The sequence below is a fragment of the Prionailurus bengalensis genome, chromosome A2 (genome assembly GCF_016509475.1).
Source record: "Prionailurus bengalensis isolate Pbe53 chromosome A2, Fcat_Pben_1.1_paternal_pri, whole genome shotgun sequence".
Lineage (NCBI taxonomy): Eukaryota > Metazoa > Chordata > Mammalia > Carnivora > Felidae > Prionailurus > Prionailurus bengalensis.
In genome coordinates, this window is record NC_057348.1 from 37,044,556 (window position 1) to 37,061,695 (window position 17,140).

A 17,140-nucleotide genomic window follows, 5' to 3' on the forward strand; every position below is an offset into this window, starting at 1 on the left:
AAGAGACTCATTTTAGACCTGAGGACACCTTCAGATTGAAAGTGAGGGGATGGAGAACTATCTATCATGCTACTGGAAGTCAAAAGAAAGCTAGAGTAGCCACACCAATATCAGACAAAGTAGATTTTAAAGTAAAGGCTGTAACAAGAGATGAAGAAGGGCATTAAATAATGATTAGAGGGTCTATCCATCAGGAAGAGCTAACAATAATAAATATCTATGCACTGAATACAGAAGCCCCCAAATATATAAAACAATTCATCACAAACATAAGCAACCTTATTTATAAGAATGTGGTAATTTCAGGGGGACTTTAATACTCCACTTACAACAATGGATAGATCATCTAGACACATGATCAATAAAGAAACAAGGGCCCTTGATGATACATTGGATCAGATGGACTTGACAGATATATTTAGAACTCTGCATCCCAAAGCAACAGAATATACTTTCTTCTCGAGTGCACATGGAACATTCTCCAAGATAGATGACATACTGGGTCACAAAACAGCCCTTCATAAGTATAAAAGAATTGCAATCATACCATACACACTTTCAGACCACAATGCTATGAAACTTGAAATCAACCACAGGAAAAGTCTGGAAAACCTCCAAAAGCATGGAGGTTAAAGAACACCCTACTAAAGAATGAATGGGTCAACCAGGCAATTAGAGAAGAAATTAAAAAAAAATATGGAAACAAATGAAAATGAAAAGACAACAATCCAAATGCTTTGGGATGCAGCGAAGGCAGTCCTGAGAGGAAAGTACATTGCAATCCAGGCCTATCTCAAGAAACAAGAAAAATCCCAAATACAAAATCTAACAGCACACCTAAGGAAAACAGAATCAGAACAGCAAAGACACCCCACACCCAGCAGAAGAAGAGAAATAATAAAGATCAGAGCAGAAATAAACAATATAGAATCTAAAAAAAACTGTAAAGCAGATCAATGAACCAAGAGTTGGTTTCTGGAAAAAATAAACAAAATTGATAATCCTCCAGCCAGACTTCTCAAAAAGAAAAGGGAGATAGATGACCCACATAGATAAAATCATGAATGAAAAATAGAATTATTACAACCAATTCCTCAGAAATACAAGCAATTATCAGAGAATACTATGAAAAATTATATGCCAACAAACTGGACAACCTGGAAGAAATGGACAAATTCCTAAGCACCCACACACTTACAAAACTCCAACAGGAAAAAGACCCATAACCAGTGAAGAAATTGAATCGGTTATGAAAAATCTCCCAACAAATAAGAGTCCAGGACCAGATGGCTTCCCTGGGGAATTCTACTAGACATTTAAAGCAGAGATAATACCTATCCTTCTCAAGCTGTTCCAAAAAATAGAAAGGGGAGGAAAACTTCCATACTCATTCTAGGAAGCCAGCATTACTTTGATTCTCAAACCAGACAGAGATCCAGCAAAAAAAGAGAACTACAGATGAGTATGGATGCAAAAATTCTCAACAAGATACTAGCAAATCAAATTCAACAGCATATAAAAAGAAATATCCACCATGATCAAATGGCATTCATTCCTGGGCTGCAGGGCTGGTTCAGTATTCCCAAATCAATCAATGCGAACATCACATTAAATAAAAGAAAAGATAAGATCCTGTTTATCGATACAGAAAAAGCATTTGACAAAATTCAGCATTCTTTCTTAATAAAAACCCTCAAGAAAGTCGGGATAGAAGGAACATACTTAAACATCATAAAAGCCATTTACGAAAAGCCCACAGCTAATATCATCCTCAATGGGGAAAAACTGAGAGCTTTCCCCCTAAGATCAGGAACACGACAGGGATGTCCACTCTCACCACTGTTGTTTAACATAGTGTTGGAAGTGCTAGCATCAGCAATCAGACAACAAAAAGAAATCAAAGGCATCAAAATTGGCAAAGATGAAGTCAAGCTTTCACTTTTTGCAGATGACATGATATTATACATGGAAAACCCAATAGACTCCACCAAAAGTCTGCTAGAACCTATACATGAATTCAGCAATGTCATAGGATACAAAATCAACATACAGAAATCAGTTGCATTCTTATACACTAATAATGAAGCAACAGAAAGACAAATAAAGAAACTGATCCCATTCACAATTGCACCAAGAAGCATAAAATACCTAGGAATAAACCTAACCAAAGATGTACAAGATCTGTATGCTGAAAACTATAGAAAGCTTATGAAGGAAATTGAAGAAGATTTAAAGAAATGGAAAAACATTCCATGCTCAAAGATTGGAAGAATAAATATTGTCAAAATGTCAATACTACCCAACGCTATCTGCACATTCAATGCAATCCCAATCAAAATTGCACCAGCATTCTTCTTGAAGCTAGAACGAGCAATCCTAAAATTCATATGGAACCACAAAAGATCCCGAATAGCCAAAGTAATTTTGAAGAAGACCAAAGCAGGAGGCATCACAATCCCAGATTTTAGCCTCTACTACAAAGCTGTCATCATCAAGACAGCATGGTATTGGCACAAAAACAGACACATAGACCAATGGAATACAATAGAAACCCCAGAACTAGACCCACAAACGGATGGCCAACTCATCTTTGACAAAGCAGGAAAGAACATCCAATGGAAAAAAGACAGTCTCTTTAACAAATGGTGCTGAGAGAACTGGACAGCAACACGCAGAAGGTTGAAACTAGACCACTTTCTCACACCATTCACAAAAATAAAGTCAAGATGGATAAAGGACCTGAATGTGAGACAGGAAACCATCCAAACCCTAGAGGAGAAAGAAAGAAAAGACCTCTCTGACCTCAGCCACAGCAATTTCTTACTTGACACATCTCCAAAGGCAAAGGAATTAAAAGCAAAAATGAACTATTGGGACCTCATGAAGATAAAAAGCTTCTGCATTGCAAAGGAAACAATCAACAAAACTAAAAGGCAACTGATGGAATGGGAAAAGATATTTGCAAATCACATATCGGACAAAGGGCTAGTATCCAAAATCTATAAAGAGCTCACCAAACTCCACACCCGAAAAACAAATAATCCAGTGAAGAAATGGGCAGAAGACATGAATAGACACTTCTCTAAAGAAGACATCCAATTGGCCAACAGGCACATGAAAAGATGCTCAACATCACTCCTCATCAGGGAAATACAAATCAAAACTACACTCAGGTAGCACCTCATGCCAGTCAGAGTGGCTAAAATGAACAAATCAGGAGACTATAGTTGCTGGCAAGGATGTGGAGAAATGGGAACCCTCTTGTGCTGTTGGTGGGAATGCAAACTGGTGCAGCTGCTCTGGAAAACAGTGTGGAGGTTCCTCAAAAAATTCAAAATAGATCTACCTTATGACCCAGCAACAGCACTGCTAGGAATTTACCCTAGGGATATAGGGGTGCTGATGCATAGGGGAACTTGTACCCCAATGTTTATAGCAGCACTTTCAACAATAGCCAAATTATGGAAAGAGCCTAAATGTCCATCAAGTGATGCATGGATAAAGAAGTTGTGGTTTATATATACAATGGAATACTGCTTGGCAATGAGAAAGAATAAAATCATTTCAGTTGCAGCAACGTGGATGGAACTGGAGGGTGTTGTGCTAAGTGAAATAAGTCATACAGAGAAAGACAGATACCATATGTTTTTACCCGTATGTGGATCCTAAGAAACTTAACAGAAGACCATGGGTGAGGGGAAGGGGGATAAAAAGGTTAGAGAGGGAGGGAGGCAAACCATAAGAGACTCTTAAAAACTGAGAATAAACTGAGGGTTTATGGGGGTGGGAGGGATGGGACAGTGGGTGATGGGCATTGAGGAGGGCACCTGTTGGGATGAGCACTGGGTGTTGTACAGAAATAAATTTGGTAATAAATTTCATATTAAAAAAAGAAAAATAATAGTTGACTTTGTATCTTGCCTGAATATATAAAATGTGCTTTCAAAACTTTGTTCACACAGACACAGACATGTCATCTCTGTGACCTGATTTTCTCATGTCTCAATGTATTAAGAAGCCCCTTCCCTTCCCACTTCTTTGAATAACTGGATCTGCTTTCCTTGTAAAGTTGTGCAATTGCTTATATAACCATCCACTCTGAATGCTTTGTTAAAATGAGGGAAAAAATTATTATAAGTAAAGAGAAATAATGGTGATATTTGAGGAAGAAGTCAACACTTCAAGGACAAAAAAGAAAGAAGAAAGAAAGAAAGAAAGAAAGAAAAGAAAAGAATGAATAAGAAAAAAAAAAGTCTCCAAGAAGAAGAAACAAAGAAGAAAAGGTGCACCAGGAACAATGATAAGAATTGTTTTATTTCCAGAGGAAGGAAAGGCCCAGTAGATGAATGTCAGGAAGGCATCCAGTTCTGCTTCTGCCCCTGTAGAGCTGTGTGACCATGGATGAAGTACTCTGCCTCAGTTTCCACATCAGGAGAATGAGGACGGTCAGTCTTGCCCAGTCAAGTAGAGAGAATGCCTAGGAGGACCAAGCAAGTATAAAGCTCTTGGATTAATTATACAAATATAAAATAATATGTCAGGCTGGTCAAAGAACCAGCCAGCAGGTGTTTCTGTGATCACTGACGTATGGTTCAAAGGAAGAGATTACATGGTGATGAGAGTCTAAGTTGAAGATTTTCATATGTATCAGATTCACCCAGGGGAAAAGTGAAAATCTACAGCCCCACTCCAGAATGATTGAATTTTTCTCCAAAAGTGGAACCCGTGCATTTATCATTGTCATGAGTCCACCCAGGGAATTCTGATGCAAACCGTCCAAATTGGACCAGGGTACAGCACAACAGGGGGCCCCATTCACTTATTCAACAATGCAAATGGCAGCAGCTGGAGCTGAGCAGTGCTCAGCATGGGAAGGTAAACTGGCCCTGTGACGATCGGTTCCCACTGAAAACTCTCAGAGATGCTCCTTGACCCTTTGCTAATGACAGAGAAAGGGCCATGAGCACTTGCTGTGCATGAGAACTTTTTGCATACATTGTTTTGAATTTATTTTTTTATTCAGTTGGAATGGACATAAATTAACCATTTATGGTTAACATAAAATTAACCATTTGAAAGTCTACAATTCAGTGGCACTTAGTATATTTGCATTTGGTACATTGTACATTTGGTACAACTGACTCGTCTATCTAGTTCCATGTATACCTTTTCTTATTTAATCCTCGCAACATTCTGAAAGGTCAAATGTTTATAATCTGTGCCAGTGGCAGAAAGAAGCCTAGATCAATTTAGTAATCTGTCCAAGACTGGACCATTGGTCCGGAATGAAGCTGGGCTGCAAAACCATGTCAACCATCCAAAGCCCTTTCCAATACATGAGTAGAAGGAGAGACCCTAGGATTTCCTATTTTCATGAAAAAATATTGAAACAGATCTTAGGACATTGCAGCCTTTATGTTATAACATTAGTCTAAATCAATCAATCAGTATAATGCTGTACCTCTACCTTTTCCTCCTTCACACCTCCCATCAGTTATCATCCTTTCCTAAGGACATACTCTGCATAGATGTCCAATCACGGGCTTAAATTTAAACACAAGGTAAATTAACAACTTTTCCCCGATAGAAAAGAAAGGGAGCTTTCCCAAGCTGTAGGTAATCCCACAGAGAATAACATAGGGTAGCATGTGTCTTCTGCCTTTGGACCCATAGGACACAAGTATCCTCAACCCTCGTCAGTTGAGGGAAGTGGGGCAAATATACTTTTTTTAAGTTTATTTCTTTATTTATTTTGAGAGGGAAAGAGAGCATGAGCAGAGAAGGAGAAGGGAGAGAGAGAGGTGGGGGAGGGAGGGAGGGAGGGAGGGAAAGAGTGGGGTGGGGCAGAGAGAGAAGGAGAAAGAGAATTCCAAGCAGGCTCTGTGCTGTCTGTCAGCACAGAACCTGACACAGGGTTTGATCTTACAAATTGTGAAATCATTACCTGAGCCAAAACCAAGAGTCAGATGCTTAACCAGCTGAGCCACCCTGGCGCCCTGCAAACACACTTTTAGATAGGATGGCCATTAAATTCATCATCTCACTGGAAGCAGGACGTTTTCAGGATACTTGGACTGGGTGCCAGAACAGCAGGACAAAGTGGGGCTGCCCAAGACAAATGAGGACACAGCGTCACTTAACTTGTAGGACTTCTTGCCAGGATGCTGAAAAGCTATCGCTCTTCAGCAGCATCCAAAAGTAGGAGAGGAGCAAACAAAGTATATTGAGAAACTTGTGAGAAATAAACACTTAGAAAACAGTAAAACTCAGCTAGGAAGAACTAAGCCAAGTGAAATATCCATGAAGGTTTAAAGTTAGTTGATTGCAAAACAATAGCAGGGAAAGGAGTAAAAAGTAAAAAAGTATGTAAGAAAATATGGAGCTGGCCAAGCTAAATGGATTTTAAAAATCCATCACCCCTAAAACGAGCAGAAACATAAAATTTCAGAGAGAGCCTGTACCAGACCGATTAAGTCCCACTGAAATGACTGTTAAAAAAGAGAACACATCTTGAGCTCGTGTAGAAGCTAAATGGAAATCAGATGACTTAGGAGAAGAGAAGCCAGCATATGACTCATAAAAATGTCCCTTAAAAGAAAAGTTAACAGAAAAACAAAGAAACATCCAAATAAAGTGAATTCTACCAGTTCGGGGTCCGGTCCAGCAAGAGGTGTCTGGTGGTCTATCAAGTCACAGACACAGGACCAAATTGCAAAGTCTGCTTCTAGTGCAGCTCACGCCATTGGATTAGAAAGGTGAGGCAGATGGCTGGTGTGTGTGTGTGGCTGGTGGTGGCGCGTGCACACACACACTCATGTGTAGAGCCAAACAAAATCAATGTGGAGCTGCCCAAAGCTTAGCACATGAGTTACTCAACTCCCAGCCTCGCTGACTCCCATTTCCCAGGAAGGGCGGGCAGGATTTCTCAGCACAGCAACAAGCCTTTAACCATTTGGGAGGACTTTTGCTCACGAGGGTTCTGCAAGCAGTGCTGCCCTTTATCCTTGGGCTGGGATTCACAAGATGAATCCTGTTTCATCTTGTGTGATGGAGGAGTCAAGATTTGGGAATTTTAAAGGCCTGGACTCAAAGCTCAATGTTTTCACTGGTAGCTGAGTGAACTTGGCCATATACCTTTTGCTTTCTTGGTCTTTGCTTTCCTGTCTGTAGATAGAGAAAAAAAATACAACTTCCCTTGGGGCACCTGGGTGGCTCAGTTGGTTAAGTGTCTGGCTCTTGATATTGGCTCAGGTCATGATCTCGTGGTTCGTGGATTCGAGCCCCACATCAGGCTCTGCACTGATGGTGTGGAGCCTGTTTGGGATTCTGTCTCCCTCTCTCTCTCTCTGCCCTTCCCCTGCTCACTCTCTATCTCTCTCTCAGAAAAAATAAATAAACATTTTAAAAAACATGACTTCTCTTGGTCCTTAGGAAGATAGAGATCATCCTTGGGAATCCCCAGGGGATTTGTCTAGCCCACAGTATGGGCTCACAATGAAAGAGTCTCCTTCCCCTTTCTCGTAATAGAGAAGAGACAGTTAAAGGCACAGAAGACTTAAGTTCTTACTTGAAGTCAAACAATATTTAGTAGTCATGTCAGGACTGAGGTTCAGTGCTTCTGTTTCCCTCCAGCAATATGCTTTTCTCAGCCTGCTCCCCCTCAGTGCAGCCCACCTGTGTGTTCACCTGCAGCTTGGGATAAAAGATCTCCAGTGTGCAACAGCTCACAATTCAAGTGCTGGAAAGTCTCTGCTCTCTACCTTGGGACTTTCTCCAACACCATGGAAATGACTCCTCTTGCAACAAGACAAATCTGGAACTTCAGGGTGGGAGGGGGTTTAGTATGCCCTACAAGTCAACCCCAACCAATGAGGGTCAGAAAGTGGGAAAATGGCCCCAGCACCCCTGTCCTGGTTCCTCTGAGGTTCCCTAGGATAATGGATCCCTTTGATTTCAGTAGTAAACTGTGGGTATGGACCCCACACCCCTTACTAGCTTTTCTCCCTTTTCTATCTCACTCTTCCTGTCCCCTCCCTCAGCTTCTGGGCTTCTCCAAGAAACTACCTGCACCCAAGTTCTCATCTAAGGTCTTGGTTTGAGGAAACCCAATTAAGACACTGTCTCTTTTTAATGTCGCAGGTGAGGACACTGCATGGCTTTGTCTTCTGCCTCCCGCTCTCAGAACTGCTCTCACCTGGAGAAAAGCACCATAATAAGTGCTCCTGTTTACTGAGCATGTACTATGTACCAGGCAATGTGCACAGGGAAAAAAATTGGGATAACAGGTCTGATATAAGAACAGCAAAAAACCTTTTTTCTAATGGTACTTGCATAAGTCACATCAGCGTGGGGACAAATATTGCTACCTCCCCCTCCCTCATACAGAGAGCAAGGGGAAGAATAAGCCAGACCTGAGATTATTGAAAATCATGTTCAAGAAAGGGCGTATGTCATAGATTCTGTGGCTTTGCCATGATGAAAGGTGACAGTCCTCTGTGCAATGGCTACTCCTAGGCACAGTCCCTTCCTGGGTTTTTAGAAATGCAGAAGTAGTTGCAATGTTAATTTCGGGTGGGGGCTGATGAGCTAAAAACACAAAAATGTAGGAAGAGAGTATAGGCACCTATGAGAAAGGAACAGTGGGTGAGGCCTGGGAGTATGGCAAGGGGGAGGTGTCCTGCCGTAACACATCCAGTGACAGATGTCCGCAAGGGAATGCTTAATAAAACTTTAACAACAGGCAAGTTTACTTGACTGTTGTATTGCTCTGGGAGATAAGCCTTCTCTGCTGCCCCCAATTTTTATTAGGAATGAGCCCCACATAATTGCCTGTATTACCAGACTCTTTGTGGGAGAGTAATGAAATATTACACATTTCCTTTGACATGGGGCAGAGAAAGTATCAGGAAAAGATAAATCACAACTCAGAGGAAAGAGGAAATCGGAGTAAGAAGCTACTAAGGGAAAAGTAATCGCCCACCAGAAAACTACCCAAGGTATTCCTGTATTCATGGTGTAGATGGGAAGAAGGACTTGAGCTAAAAGTTTTTATAAAGTGACTTAAAGAGCTGAATTTGGGGGTTTGGGGGACACCAAGGAGTTGAACTATAAATTCACGATCTCACTTAATTCTCAAATGGTGATACCCATTTGATGGATGAAGATGTTGAGGCTCAGTGGGGTTAAAGTGAGGTTTCAAGGGCAGGTATTTGAACACAGCCCTGATTTTGAAGCCTTGCATTGTACACCTGGCTTATATTAGGCTAGAAAGGGACTCAGAGCTCACTCAGATTTGCCCACCCCATTTTGGAGTGTGCTTTTGAAAACTTGGGTTTAAAATGTTTTTCTCATTGGCTGAAAGTATAAGATAAAAGTCTTTAAATTTTTATTTATTTATTTGAGAGAGAGAGAGAGAGAGAGAGAGAGAGAGAGAGAACAAGCAGGAGAGAGAGGCAGAAGGGGAGAGAGAGAGAGAGAGTCAATCAGGCTCCACACTCAGCACAGAGCCTGATTTAGGGCTTGATCCCACAACACTGGGATCATGACCTGAGCCTAAATCAAAAGTCAGATGCCTAACCAACTGAGCCACCCAGGTGCCTCGTAAGATCAAAGTCTTCAAGATTCATCAAATTCCATTTTCCCTCTTTTCACCCTCTAATCATCAGAAAGGAAATTAGTTCTTCCTTTCACATGTTTTGCATGTTCAAGATCCTGTGTGGGTTACACGCATGCATGGATGCATGCATACACAGACACACGCTAAGCACAGTCTATTGAGGGCAGTGCAGACTAAAGTCGCATAGGTGCCACTGAATTTCTATTGCTGATCCAGTACTGGGCATATTTGCTTGCATCCTATGTACAGGAATCAAAGACCATGTTGCCGAAGTGACTCCTGTTACAGAATCGGAACTGAATTAGGATAGCAACATTTGGCAGCCTGGACTGTGGCCGTCGATGCATACACGCAGTTCAGAAACACCAAGAGCAACAAAAATCACAATACCTTTAAGCTTCCCAAGCATTTCATGTCATGTTACAGGAGAAGGCATTCATTCATTCATTCATTCATTCAAAAATACTGTGTTCCTTCTATGCATCAGACACTGTCTTAGGCACTTGGAAGAAAATGAGACCAAACAAAACCAACCAAAATCAAACAAAAAACCTCTGTCCTTGTGAAGTAAAGGGAAAAGAGAGAAAATCAATGGTGAGAGTGAGAACGAGAATAAATAAGTTATACAGTATATTAGAAGGTGATAAATGCAACAAAAAAGGGAAACACCAGAGCATTGTGAGACTCAGAGCGGGTGAGCTATGAGTTGCTCTGTTAAATGGAGTAGACTGCACAGGACCCACTGAGAAGGTGACAATTGCATAAAGACTTGAATAGTAATGATTCATGAGCAAATCATTTAGGAAGCCCTGGATATCTTTCTAAGATTGGCTTCACAATGAAATTCTGGCCTGGAAGATTTGTCTGTCTCATGACTGTGTCTGTGAAATTCCACAGGGAGGCAGCAGATCCTAGTGATGACCAGGCCAATGAATGCCTTGTGCTTCCCAATTGCAGAGGGTCTCAAGGAATCTGTCTTAAGCCCGAGTGCCTGTTGAGGCATTTCTCCTGTCCCTTATCCAAGGTGTTAGTTGCCTTTGGGTTCACTGCTGTTTGTAACAAGGGCAACAGTAATAGAGTTTTCACGTATTGGGACTTTGCTCTGTGCCATGCACTTGATGTGTTGCATTTATAATCTCTGAGCTAGATCTTGTTATTGTCCTCATTTCTCAGATGACGATGCTGATGCTCGGAATCTCACTCAAGTGAAGGTAGAAACCAGGATTTGCCATAAAGTCTGTGGAAAATCTTTAAACCCTGAGTTGATTGCAAGAAGGAAACTTTCTAGATCAGTGTGTGAGATCCACTTGTTTTATGTGGGATACGAGTACTGAATTCAAGGCTAGAGACTTGAAGATCATCAATATCAAAATGATAGTAATAATCAGTGTTCATTGAGAAATGCCAAGCAGTGTACTCAGTGCTTTATATATACATCCTTTAATTCATAACTACTGTGATTGACTGGTTCAATGAGGGCAAGAAGTCACTGACCGTGTGCTCCATGCCAGGCATTGTGTGTATTGATATATCAGTTTCCCTCCCCAAAGAGTTTATTTGTAAATGTCACACATGATCAACATAACTATTACAACAACCCCAAGCTATATAATGTGAAACAAAAACAAGATAAAACCTCTTCTCCTATGTCAACCAATGCGAGAGTCTGTATGCATTCTTCCACAATTAAAAAAGTAATTCTATGTGAAACTATACCAACATAATATTTAAACAGTGAAAATTTTTATTCAATAGGGTGTAATGGTATAGCTTGAAAATTATGTCTTTCCTACTCCTACTACTTAGAAAGATTTGCCAATAATGTATATGAGGGTTTTTCTCCCAGCAGTTAACATCATAACTTTAAATAATATATTTATGCCATTAATTCTTAATGCAGCCAATTAATGTTATTAATTGCTTCTTGCTCCTTGTTAGTACTGATTTTTGTTTAGTACTTTTTCAGCTTTTTTTCTACTGATTAGTTTTGGAACTTTGAATAATACGTTTCTATTTTCAAACATGTCTGTTAGCTTTTTTATGCTAAAAAAAAATCAGAAAATTGGTGCACTTGGATTTATTCCATGTCCTGTGGTCTCAGCTTCCTCCTGGCTCTTATCATTCACTGGTCAAAAGTTTGCCCCATAGGAGTTAATTCAGCCCTAATGTGAGTAACACCATCCACCTCCTGTGGGACAAACCGGAATGTACACTATTTCCAGAAGTGTTGGCAAGGGCCAGAAACAGGGAGAATAACTGATTGGTCTCAGTTCCTGTGCTGTTAGGTGGGTGGGGTCCAGGACACCACTATGTGTCTGTGACCTTGGTGGGGTTCAGAGAATCTGAGGCTGGATGTTAGTTGTGTTAACTGTATCTAATACTGTCTCATTGCCCCCTTTTTATGTACTAATTTCTTCTTTGCTATACATAGTATTTTATGGATGTCCTTAATGTTATTTATTAAAATGTGTTAATTTTCTCTATTTCCTGAATGATTCCTTAAGTGTCTCCTAGGGATGTAATTGTACTCGTTAATTTGTCCCTTTTGTTTATTTGTCTTTGTCAGATAGTTGAAGTTTAGGTACTTATTTATTTTAATAGCTGTAAAATGTTTATAACAACCACCCCCACAACAAACACACACTGAATGCGTCCTTACCATATGCCAACTGCTATCGTAAGCATGTTTTCGTATCAACTGCTTTAACAGCCATATCACATAAGGAAATGAAGTTACTGGGTAAATAATGTAAAATTCAGCCCCCAGCCTCCGAACCTAGAGATTAAGCTCATAACCACCACATAATACGTGGTGTTCTATTTGGTTTGCATTTAGATTTTACTTTGACTAAAGTGTCTGAACCTTAAAGTCACCCAAAAGTCAAATAGTGCTAGTTGATCCTATATCCAAACACCCATTCTTCCAAAGCAGGAAATCTGTTAGCTGGACTTATGGCCATCCCAAATAAACGCCATGCTTCCAAGCTTTCCTTGCAGCTAAAAGTGGGCATGGGATAAGTTCTGGCCAATAGAATGCAAGAAGGAGTGTTGTGGCTGCTTCATGGAGCTCTCCTAAAGACACTCTCCAGTCCCATTCTGATTGGCCTTCTCTTTAGTCTCTTCCCCACATCACTGAGAGGAGGGTGGTTTGGGGTTATGAAGACAGCCATTTCCTTGAGGTGGTGAGCCAGGAAGGAATTCTCTGCTGGGTTTTTGTGGAATGGAGCTGCCATACCAGGGCTTGGCTTCACCCTGTGGACTTTAATCTGAGCAAGGGATAAACTTTCTCACATTTAAGTTATTTCTGTTTGTATACATTTTGTTGTTGTTGCTCCTTGCAACCTAATATATTCCTAAATAATACAATGATAAAAGGCTTGTAATGAAAAAAAATAGCATTGTTTGGCTCTTGTACAGCTCCCTAGCCACGTGCAACATTTTTTACTTTTTCACTGTATCTTGCCATATTTGCATCCACATTTCCACGTGGTCTATTTTTGGCTGTGGTTTCTTGATTAATCAATTTTGGCAATATTTATTGACTGCCTTTTATGGTAGATGTGAACTTAACTCTCTTAAATCTCTCCTCCTCTTCCCTCACCTTCCCAGGATAGATCTATTACAATGTATTCAGTCAAATTGATATTCTCTAATTACATTGATACGATTAAGTGAACATCAACCACTGATGAGGCAAATTGTCAATTTTGGTTACATTTCTTCTACTTTTTATTTGGTACAGTTTTCTTTTTATAAGTGGGAGTTTTCTCTGCAAGTGTGAGGTTTTCCTTTAATCCTCCTTATTGGACAGGTTTTTAATGTCCGTTTTCTAGCTGAAGACTTTGAGGTCCTTTCTTTCACTATACTGATAATAACAGATGTTTATTAGGCGTTATGCATGATGTTAAACACTGAGCTTGATGCTTGTTGAATACTCCATAGTGCCTACTGGTGTCCCTACTTGACAGAGCACAAAGGTAAAGCAATATTAAATAACTTGCCCATGATCAAAGAGCTGATGGGCATAGAGTCAGGACTCAGACCCATGTCCTTCTGACCCCAGAAGTTAATCCTCTTAATTAGGGATGGAAAAGGAGAGGAGAGGGACATTGCCAAAATACTTAAGATTCAGTACAGAGAATGAGCAGACAGAATACATGCTAGCCTGACAAGAAGGGAAGTACATAGCAGATAAATATCAGCCCCTTCTCAACAAAGAACTTATGACTCAGTCTAACATGTAAATGCTGCATTTTGTTTTTGTGTTTGTGTTTGTTTTTTACTGCTGGTCTATGGAAGAACCTGGATATTTTGCTTTAAAGTAGTAGGGTAGGGGTGCCTAGGTGGCTCAGTCAGTTAGGCATCTGACTCTTCAGCTCAGGTCATGATCTCACGGTCTGTAGGTTCAACCACTGCATCAGGCTCTGTGCTGGCTGTGCGGAGCCTGCTTGGGATTCTCACTTGGGACATATGCTATGTCTCTCAAAATAAATAAATAAATAAATAAACTTTTAAAAAATAAAGTGGAAGGAAGACAACAGCAGGGGCCGACAGACCTTTGTTTTCCAAACAGAAAACTTGATTGAGGCAACTTTCCTATGGTCCCATAGCTAAATGGCAAAGGGAGAATCTCACCCCAGGCCCTCGGCTTCCAGAACCCAGGCTCCTCCCACAGGGTGACACCTCTCATGGTTGTGCCCTCAAGTTCACTGCTTCAACTATCTCCAGGGCTTGGTGAGGGATGCTTTCCAAATCGAAATTCACACACACAAGGAACAGGTGACTCTGCTACTTCTGTGTGCCAGATCCAACCTGAAAGGTGATGCGGCACTTCCTTGAGAGATCGATGATTGGAGGGAGAACACAATAGGATCTTTAAAACTGGCGCCATCCCAGAAAATCTGGGGAACCTGTCACCAGAAGAGAGATACTGGAAGTAATGAGATTAATAATGAGACGTTAATTAAGTAATGGCTCAACTGCTGCCTGTTGAGTCAGCGCCTTCCTATGTGTAAATAAATAATGAATTACAGGAATGACATTTCCTGAGATTTACAGAATACCCCCAGCGGTTTGAAACAGCTGTCTCTCCCTGAGGATCAGAGGAAGATTTTTTTTTAATTATCTTGAATTACTAAGATTACCATTTATTAGTGAATTATCATTTCCTACTGGACTCTCAAAAATGCCTAATTATATGTAGAGAATAATTTGCTCCAGCTTAAAAAATAAACTTGGATATTGCCTAAGTCCCTGTTTTAAAACCCTTGTGAGAATGTGCTACTAATATAAATGACATCAAAGTCTACACAATTCCCAGAGTAGCTGTGTATCCTTATCCCAATCTACAAAATTAGTATTATATTGCATATCTCTTTGTGGGGTTTGAAGGAAACCAAGGACTAGCACTATCCTTCTCCACCCCACTCCCCCACAATTCATAACTGAATGAAAGACACCCTCACACGAGACAGAAGACCAAAGCACAGGTGTTTTGTGGGTAAAGTCAATTGAAGAAAACAGCCTGGCCTGCAGCCACTTCTGGACCTCATAAGTACCTTGCACAAATCTAGACTTTGGTGCATCACACTGGAGCAAGAATTCACATTCATGGAATCCCTGTTTCATCCTCTGCCTCAGACACAAGAAGAAAGATGAGCATCTGAACATGATTCTTCAAACGAGTAGTGGGCTCAACCCTTACATCCTATCGGGAAGTAGCAACAGTTCCTAAAATATCCATGTCATCTGAAGTCTAGGCAGGTCCAGAACCAGAAGGAAAACAAGGGACAAGCAGCATGCTGCTCCCTTCCTTCTTCCAACATTTATTGCTTTCTGTATGCTGGCCAACGTTCCAAATGCTTACATGAATTAATTCATTTAAGTCTTGTAATGACTGAATAAGACAGGTACAGTTACCCCTATCTCCATTCTTGCAGCTGAGGAAACTAAAGCACAGGGAGTTTATGGATTTTACTAGCAAGTGGTGAACTTGAACTTTAAACCCAGTCTGGCTTTAGGGCCCTCACACTTAACTGTTCCCCACAACTGCTTCAGAAAGGGTGCCTGTTTCCTGGGGAGGAGAGAAGAAGGGTGAGTGGAGAACGGCTGGACAGGTTACTTCAATAATGTTGCTAATAAACATGAGGAGGAGGATGGGGTTAAAGTTTCTTTTATCACCACTGGTTGTGGGCCAAGAAAGATTTAGTTACTTCTTTTTAAAAATTTTTTAGTGTTTATTTATTTTTGAGAAAGAGATAGATATTAGTGGGGGGAGGGGCAAAGAGAGAGGAAGACACAGAATCTGAAGCAGGCTCCAGGCTCTGAGCTGTCAGTGCACAGCCTGACGTGGGGCTCAAACTCATGAGCCATGAGATCATGACCTGAGCCAAAGTTGGATGCTTAATCTACTGAGCCACCCAGGAGCATAATAATCACAAACACAAAATTACAGGGTCAAAATGAGTAGTTACACGGAACTCATAATGTTTCTTTGGGGTTATACTGGGCTTCTCTGAATGTTCTTTCCATCACAGCTTGTTTGGTTCTCAGGCAGATACACTAGGTCTTATGGACTGATTCCCATCTGGTCAGTGGGCATCTATCTTTCACCTACTTATTTGGCAAAGTGGGTCCCGGTGAGCCTCAACCTGTTATGAATCAGAGTTCAAGACAAACTCTGTGGTTTAAGGAATAGCTTTTGTTGGAGAAAGGGGAAATTTCCATAGGTCAAGATCAGCCAGAGAAGAGAAGGCTTGAGCCCTACTTGGTCTCATTACTTCACAAAAGTCCGCACCAGATCAGGGCTTTCTGCCTTATTTCCTCCAGTGGGAACTCATAGTACCAGGCAGTGTGGATCTGAGAATCAGCTCTTCAGGAGTTATCTGTCAATAACAGCTGCCCAGTACCTGGAGACCTTGGAGCCTATGGGATCACAATCTTTCTCATAGAGGAAAGTGAGTTCTTGGTCCCATGAGATGCTGAGCTACAGTATGGCCCTTTCTTGTAGAAGAAAGGTGCTCCCCAGACCTGATCCCAGCCAACGTGGGATCCACTTAATCTGGAGTGAATACACAGGACCTCCTGCAGACATTTTTGCTCATTTCTGCACATATCTAGATTCATGTTATCTATTGCTTTAAAATGGTTTACTATATAATTTACTGCTTATTGGGCACTTACTATATTACTGAGTACCTACTAACCCTGTGGAATAGGTTCTATTATGACATCCATTTTATAGGGTAAGGAACAGAGGCTTAGAGAAATAGTGTCATACCTAGCACATGGCAGATAGGGAACCCTGACTCTGATACCACCACCAGTGCCCTAACACCCTTTCCCTCCCAGCATGGCTCAGAGGGAAAACCAGGGTTTAGAAAATCAAAATTTGAATTCTGAAATTGTCCTGATAGGCTTCAGTGTGCACTTGTGGCCAAGTCGCCTCCAGCCTTAAAAGTGGCCCTATACACAGGGCATAGACAACTACTCCATGCCAGAGTTGGAGGATGGGTTAAAGGACAA